Source organism: Pteropus medius, unplaced genomic scaffold (genome assembly GCF_902729225.1).
Source record: "Pteropus medius unplaced genomic scaffold, Ma_sr-lr_union100, whole genome shotgun sequence".
Classification (NCBI taxonomy): Eukaryota; Metazoa; Chordata; class Mammalia; order Chiroptera; family Pteropodidae; genus Pteropus; species Pteropus medius.
The window spans coordinates 35,360,629-35,369,178 of NW_024349800.1; the positions used below are offsets into that span (position 1 = coordinate 35,360,629).

Genomic DNA, 8,550 nt, shown 5'->3' on the forward strand with positions numbered 1-8,550 from the left:
TGTAAAAGGCACTATTATTCCATTTTGTAGGTGAAGGGGAAAACGACACAGTGAAAGGTTAAGTCCCTTTTCCTGCATTGCCTCTGGGTGCGGCAGGGGAGGGACATTTTCCAGTAACCCGGACTTCTGATCCTGAGTCAACTCGCCTTTGGCAACAGCTAGTCCCGGGCAGCAAGTGTGGAACCGGAAGATTGGGCCAGATTCTCTCTAAGGTCCAGCCCACTTGGTATGCCGAGCCTATCAGATTGCAGGCCTTAAGGGCGTGGCCAGAGACTGCTAGAACGGTCGCCTGATGTCAGCGGAGGGTCAGAGCCCAAGTTTTGGTTTACTGGTTGCTGCTCTTTTTCCTTGGTGTCGGATCTACCCCTTGTCGACTACCAGGGTTCCAAGCCACTGGAAAGTCATGATTTACTCTAGCTCCCCATTAAAATCGCGGACAGACTAGTTTTGTGCACAAAGCACAAAGCCCTGCCTTAAGGGAAGCAATTCTACTTCCACTTTATGACTGTAATAAAATAATGCTATTTAGTTAATCGGTAGGTCATGAAACTACTCTGCCAAGCCTTATGGAGAGGAGTGACCCCTGCCCTTGAGGTTCAACGTGGTTATAAAAATATACGAACTAATTAGAGTATTATAATAATAGATCACATTCGTAGAGCACTAACTGCATGCCAAATGCTGCAGCTTTCAAGGATTATCTTATTTAATGAGTAGTAACAGCACACATTACAGCAACTTTTCTCCTCCAACATAAAACAGAGTAGGAAGAGCTGGGGGAATGGCATCAGAAGAATTTACATTCTATTCAAATCCTGTTGAACACTGTATGATGCTTGGAAGTTACTTAACCGGTCTGAGCTTCTGCTTCCATATCTGCAAAATGGGAGTATTTTCTACCCCTGTGGTAAAGAGCTGTTTGTGAGAGCTAAGTGGGACATGCCTATGAAGCACTTAGCATCGTGTTTGGGAAAGAGTAGGAGTTTATGTGTTTGTTTGTTCGTTTTACAAATACATACTGAGTGCCTATTATGTGCCAGGCTCAGTGCGAGTCACTGGTGATACAACAGTGAACAAAACACAAAGCCCACTTATGCTCTATGGCTTATTCAATCTTGATTTCTTTTCCACCTGCATATTCCCATACACGTTCATGTCGATTAGCTCATTTTAAGTTGACATATTTATTTACTTCATCTTTGCATTGTCCTGGTCAAATAGGGATAAAAGAGGATTAACTCCACATGATGGTTGGAGAAACAGAGGCCTAGAGAGATTAGATGATTTACACAACACATCTGTAACAAACTCTAAACCACAGACTGGTCTCCTATTTCCCAGCCTTGTCTCCTCCAGGGGCTCTCTCTTTTGACATATATTCCAGGCAGCCCCATATATCTTCTGAGGGCTGTGAGCTTTCCAGAGAAAGTTTCTGCAGGAGCTCACTGCTGGAGGTCCAAGCTCCTTCCACTCTCAAGCTCTGTCTCGCAGGTGAAGCAGAGTGCTGAGAGTCAGGGCAGGGCCATGCACCAGCAGAAGCAGACTCAGTTCATTATGATGAGGAAGAACAGGTGGAGAAAGAGGTAAGTGGTGACTGAGCCCCACTAACCCCTACCGCCATCACCTAGCCACTGCCTACTTAGGTTCTTTCCTGCTGACACTCCTCCTGTCCTTTCTTCCAGACTTAGTTGATGGATGAGGACCCAGCAGGAGCCCTGTACAGAGTGAGAAGAACACTAGGATCTGATTGGGTGTACAGGGTCAGCAGGTAAGAGAACTTTAATAAAACTGGCCCTCACATTTATTCATACGTAGCAAATTTTATCCTGAGCAAAAGTCAGAGGAGTGGGCAAAGACCACATACAAGCTTGTTCATCTATGAAATTGTTATCTAGGATTGCAAAACATTGGAAACAAGCTAATTGTCTGACAACAGGGGATTCATTGAATGAAACTGTGGCTTTTTCTACTACGAAATATTAAGTAGCCATGAACAAGTCTATACAATAATATTTCTTGACCTGGGGAAATAACCATGATATGTTGCTAAAGGGTAAAAAGCAGGCCAAAATATCAGGGAAAGCCTCCAGGAGGAGGAGGCCAGGGCCCGCTCTCTTTGCCACCAAAGAAAACCTGGCCTGATATTTGTTTGTAGAGCCATCTCTTCACTACCTATAAGTTTGTCTACTGCAGAGGGTTTCAACACCATGTACTTCATTTTCCTTTGTATACATTTATTTTTGTAAGTATCTGATGAATGTCTTTCTCCAGCTATGCTGTCTCCATCCATGATGACAAGGATCATGGCTGCTAGTGCTCAGCATGTTTCTTGCCACAGAGACTCTCAGTAAAAGTCCGATGCATAGCTAGATGAATCACCAGTGAGATGGTTGGTCAGATGAGCCTGCAGGATATAATAAGTAGGAGGGAGGGGAGTGATTACAACAGATATGCCTTCAAGGCAGAATGGAGCTGGGAATCAGGGCTGGCTCTATACATCGATGAATAAATGACTGCCCTTAGTGCAATTTCAGGGTCAGTAGGAAGGCCCTCCCCCACCTCTGCTCTAATGTCTAATCTTTTCTTTTACAAAAGGAGACAAAGCCTTTTGTTCCCTAAAGTGTACAGAACTCAGGCATGAATCCCACATTCCGGGAGAGAGGATGAGTGCTCAGTGACTTACTTACATTCATGCCAAGGGGTAAATGACTGACCAAGTCTTTTCTAAGAACAAATTGTGATGCGAGGCTGTGTGTGGAGGAGAAGAGGAAATTAGGAGCAAGGCTAGGACCCAAAATGAGGAAAGGACACGGAAGAAGGAGTTTTGGGGCCTGCGGCCAACCTTGGCCTACAGCGTCATTTTGCCTTTGCTGCACGCAGCCTAGTCCTGCTGGGTATTAAAAGCCTTTTGGTAAAACAGATTCTGCAAATATTTGACGTCTGGAAAACTTTCAACAAAGATGGCATTCAGAAGCCTGGCTCAGAGGCCCCAGGATGACAACCTAATTATGTGCCTTTTAATAGCTCCTTCCCAAGTGCTCAGTCAGGGACATCTGCTCTGCCGCGGTTGCACCTTCGGGGAGAAATATTTTTAACACTGTGATGCCACAAAAGGAAACTTCTGAAGGCTGGATGAAAATGGCCTCTGCGTTCCCAGAGCCTCAAGGCCCAGGTAGGTAGGGCTTCATGCTCCCCAAACAGGGCCAGGCTCCTTTTCATAAGCAGAGGAGGTATTGGATTACTAGGAAGTGGCTGTTGTTATATGTGTGTGTTTTTTTCGATTTTCCATTTTCAGTTTTCACAGAGGTCCGTTCAATGTGCAAGGCCACCTCACACAGCTTTCCATGTAAGCAGGGTGTTGAAAATATCAACCAAGAGCACAGCAAGCCCTCTGACGCCAGCCCTTCCTGCTCAGTGCTGGGCCCTGTTCCTGCTTCTACCCGTAACTATTCTTACCCCATACCCTGGCCCAGGAATCCCAACCCAGACCGTTGTCATGTCAGAGGAAGGAAAGCGGGGGGAAAACAAGAAAGAGCAGGATTTCTGTGGTTTGTTTAATGGATTTGCTTGTAGGAAAGCCAAGGGCTGATAGGCTAAAGAAGGAAATGTGTCTTGAGGGTCTCTGGGTTTGATGAGAAAAGTACAAGGAGCCCAAGAAATGATCTAGTCCAAATTCTTTCTTTTCTCTAGACAAGTTCCTGAGGCTTGGAAAGGTAAATAGACTTGTTCAAGGTGTTAGCACTGCTGCCTGGGTTGGCTCTCTTGTTTTCAGCCAAAGAGTTTGTTTTGGTGAGAGCCGCTCTGTTATTGGTTCATCAAATTACATTGATTGAAGCATGGCCTCTTTATCTAGGAAGCCAGTTCTCTTTGACAGAGGGACGCTGTGGAGCAGGCAGGAGAATGGGGTCATCCTTCTGCCTGACCAGATCAGCTGATGGTCCCTGGGCCCAGACACTCCTATGCCCATCAGAAAGTAGCTGTTGGGCAGCTGAGGGGTGCCCTGCTATGTTTGCATGGATATTTTCAACCACAAATTGTTTATTTTAATGGTAGCTGCTTTTTTTTCATTAGCATTTCAAGCAAATCTTAAAGGTGCTTATGGAGCCTTTTCTGTATGTACTTCCTCCATGTCCCTTCCATGCTTCTAGTGAAGACGGAATAAGAAGCAGTTCTGGACAAGTGCCATTGGATGTGGCGTGAAAGGTGAAAGCTCTGCTCCCTTAGCCATTATCCTTATCTCCTAGCCCAGAGTCCTGGGGACACCAGGCCTGGTACAGTTCTTTCACTGCACACATAATTTTCGTTGCCTCTTCCCTTCAGATCTGCGCTTGCCCATCGTGGACTTCTCTGGTCCCTTCACCTTTCGGTTTCAGCCTCTGTGGCTAAATAACTGCCCAGAGTTTGGATCTTCCTTTTTTCAGATTCTAGAGAGATAGGATCTCATTGACTCCACTCACTTTTGCCTCTGGGTGCTCTCCCTTTGGGGTGCCAGAGTCTGAATGTCAGGTGGTCTTGGGTCAGGTGGACTTTCAGGGCCAACCTTTGTCTGCCTCACACAAGGACAAGCCTGTGCTGCTTCTCCAGTGGAGCTCGGGGCCTGGGCCCCCGGCTTGGCCTGAGCAGCATGCACTGTGCTAGAGATGCAGCACTGGAAACACCAAGAGAGCTCTATGGCAGAGCAAAGGCAGGACGAGGTGTTGGGTCTCAACAGTGGCTCCTAAAACTGAAGAAACAAATAATTAAGTGTTCAGCATGCACCATGACGGAAAAATCTTGGTGTGTGGGGGAGGGTTGGAGAGGAGCAAGTATACCGAGTATGAAACAAGATTGGTGCCTGTGGTGAACTTGCCTTATTCACAGTCTCCAGCAAGGAAGACCATGATACAAATGATCAAATACTACTGCAGCTGCTACTACAACTACTAGCTAACACTTACGCCACGCCAGACACTGTTCTGTCTTACATCCGTTAATCTTCACAATGCCCACTGAAGTTAAGTACCATTCCCATTTTGCCTATGAAGAAACTGAGACTGTGAAGAAACTGAGAGATTATATAAAGCCGAGGTCACAGAGCTAACAGTGGAGGAACTGGGATTCCAACCCAGGAAGCATGTCCTCTTAATGACTTTGCTATACAGCCTCCCTGATAGAAGCGAGCGGCCCCCTCCACCATGCTGTTTGAGGGATATCATTTGGTCCTCGCTGTCCCAGAATGTCTCCCACAGTTCTATTATACTTGCCATCTCTCTTAGGGTTCAGGAATTCCTGCTCTCAGTCACTAAAATAGCAGAAGACATAGTAACCTCTGAAGAGCCTTTTGTCTTCCCCTGTTAGACCTCTGGTCCTAAGCAGATGCAAAATGAGCTTGATGGTTTCACTCTTACCAGGTAGTGAGTTATCAAAGTCTGGTATTAAAGGACGTGGCAGAAGCAGTGAAGGGATTCAGAATTAACCTTGAACTTAGGCAGAGAAAGAAGCCAATCCATGTTGTATTATATTGAGAAGTCTCAGGGAACAAACCCTCCACCCTATTATACTTCCAGAGCAGTGCTGACCCACAGACCTTGCTGTGATGATGAAAATGTTCTCTGGCAGACCCTAACCACATGTGGCTATTAAGCATTTGAAATTTAGCTAATGTGACTAAAGAACTAAATTTTAAATTTAAATCTAAATTGTCACATGTGGCTAGTGGCTATCACAGTGGGCAGTTTTTGAGGCCTCTTTTAGACTATGTGAATTGCTGGGAGGCTTACACCATATGCAGTTATCTGCCAAAACCTTAGTTCAGGGAGTGCAAGCTAGGGACAAGGGTGTCAGGCACATACATTGCATTTGGCTTTGGAATCTTTAATCCAAATGCCTTCCCCCTCATTTTATTCCAGGGCCAATATATGCACAATTTGCCATCTCTAAAGCCATGTTTAGTTGTGACTCCAGCCTCGGTAAAGCCTGTCAATGGTTCTTAACCTTGTTTCATTTGTTCCTTACAGAATCCCCAAGGTGGAGATAGAGTTGAGATTGTTGGGCTCATTTTATGGGTAAGAGAATGAAGGTTCACAGAAACCCCCAAGAAGGACCATTTTCCAATGTCAGCGCTGCTTTTCTGTCTCATTTAAATAGACACGAAGCCACCGGCTTGCATCTGGCGCTGATGTGGCCCTGTCCTGTTCCAGCAGACCTCAGAGTGCCTCTTCCCCAGCACTTCATTCTTTTTCTCATTCAAACATCATCTTGATTCATTTTTAATGCAGCCCAGCTTCTGTCCTAAGACTTATTTAATACACCACTTCCACTTGCCCGTGTGTCTGCCTGCCTGCCTGTCTGCCTGCCTGCCCGGGCTACCAGCCTTCTGTTGTGCTTCCAAAGTCCAACCACAGTATCAGCAGATTCAATGAGGTGAAATGGAGGGGAAAAAAAAATCTACCCTCCAACTCTACTGCCAACCGAAGCTTGTGCCGCAGGCCTTCTCTCCACGTCAAACCTGATCCGAACCCCATCCCACTTTTCCACTGGCATCATACTGCTTATCTACTAGCTTCTTGAATTTAACACCTGCTTGACCCATGCCCCCTTCCTGAAGGATGGACTCTGCCCCTCTCACCCATCGGACCCACTCAGGTTTCTTGCATCCCCGACCCCTTGCAGCCTGTACTGAACTTGTCAGCCCCCTTCCTCACCCGCCATCGCCCACTGCTCACCTTCCCTTTTTCATGACTTTGTGTTTACACTACTGTATAACAGTGGCTGAGGAAAGATAGACCTGCCATAAAGAACAAGAAGCCTATAGAAAAGTTTTGTAAGACTTTATTTGAGCCAAATTTTGGGGACATGCCCAAGAGCAATGGATTGAGAAAACGCTCCAAAGAATGGCAGCTTTGCAGCTTATTTTATACATTGGAATCAAAGGAGAAGACTTAAGGAGGGTTACTTGGAATCCACTGGTGGTAGATTAAGGAGACTAGAGAAAGCAAAGCAAAGCAATTTCTAAAATTGGATAAAAAGCAAAATGGAGGAACTCATACTTTTTATACATCGGTGGATACAGGATAGTTAATAATTAACACTTAAAGTACGTAGAGATGATAAGCAGGGAACAAGGTACCAATGAGAGGCTCTGTAGTCTCGTTCTCTGATGCCTGTAGTTGTGCCTTCTAGAAAGGAAAATTACTCTGACATTTCAAAGGTATATTAGCCTAGATGCATACAAATAGTGGACAGGGCTCACTTAATGTAAAGATTGACCTTCGCTAAGGAATCTATAGGCCTGGGACGTGGTCTGCCCAGTTAGGAATTTATGTTAAGACCGTTCTGTGTGGTTACTTTTAGTCATTGAGCTTGTCAGGTCTGCCATGTGCCCCTCCATCCCAGCCCCGGTAATTTGTCAGGTTTATTACAGAGCCCCCTTTTGGTTCACACTATCATCAGGAAGTGCAGGTTGTATGACCTCGGGAAAGTAATTTGACCTCTTGGGGGTCTCAGTTTCCAAAACCGAGATTTTTTAGAGTTGCACCAGATTAAGGATATTTTGAGCTTTTTTTTTTTTTTTGAGCTGTTTTCCTTTAGAGGGTTCCTCAGAGACTGCTCTGATGGAGGAAAGGGAGAAAACAGGAGAACCAAGTGGGAGGAGGTTTCAGGATTTCCTCCCTCACCTCGGGACCAGAGAACCCACTTTTGGATCTGACAGTCAAACAAGCCAAATGTCATGTCAGGAGAGAGTAGGAGAGAGAGAGAGTAGAGCAGGAGAGAGAGAGAGAGAGAGTATAGAGGAGAGAGAGAGAGAGAGAGGAGAGAGAGAGAGAGAGAGAGACGGGTGTGGGGACGGGGGGAGGGGGAGGGGAGAGAGAGAGGAGTTGTGAGAGCGAGTACAAGATGTGCTGACACTCTAAACTCTAGATTATTTATAATTAAGTAATCCAAAGAGACTCTTAACAGCTCTAACATGGTGCAGTCAAAGTCTTTTCTCCCCAGTGGGTTATAGGCCCCTTGGGGGCAGTTTGTGTGCAGGCCACACCATAGGAGTCCAATCAATGCTTGTGGAATGAAGGGAAGAACAATAAACATGTTCTTATTCTCTTCTGTGATGTTCCATGTGTATCTTCTCTCACCAGCCACACTAAAAATTCTCATTCTTGTACGTCTTGCGCATTCTCCAGAGACCTCCTAGCATAAGGCCTGTAGTCTTGCTTTAAACCCTTTTCGTAAATGAAAGATCCAGGGGGCAGGGTGCGGGGTAAGAACCTCTGGGAGGCATTCTGTAAACCCAACTAAAGTATAATAAAACAAATGCCGAGGCCCTGGGTGAGTCTGCCTCCTTTATTACTGCCACATGATCTCTGACAGGGGCCTGAGTCTCTCCGGATCTCCGTTTCTTAGCTAGGTAATAATGCTTAAAATTTATTTATTATTTTGAAGCCAAACCTAGTACCTAGACCCCTCCCTCTTGCCCTGAGGTGTGCTCTCCCCAGTGTGGGAGAGCGGACGAATCTGTTCATTGTTTCTTCAGAGTCTGCATGGCCCAGAGTGAAAACCATAACTGAAAGGGTC

The 8,550-nt window shown here is 45.7% G+C and overlaps 1 long non-coding RNA gene across 2 annotated transcripts; it reads left to right on the plus strand.

Moving 5' to 3' along the window:
• The first annotated feature begins 1,496 nt into the window (after positions 1–1,496).
• LOC120621669 (uncharacterized) lies at positions 1,497–7,556 on the plus strand. 2 transcript variants are annotated; one of them, XR_005658233.1, is made up of 4 exons: positions 1,497–1,583; positions 1,683–1,768; positions 3,025–3,172; positions 5,997–7,556. It is a non-coding gene; the product is annotated as an uncharacterized LOC120621669 (long non-coding RNA). The 2 variants fall into 2 exon arrangements; XR_005658232.1 differs by having other exon boundaries at positions 1,683–3,172.
• Positions 7,557–8,550: the final 994 nt, after the last annotated feature.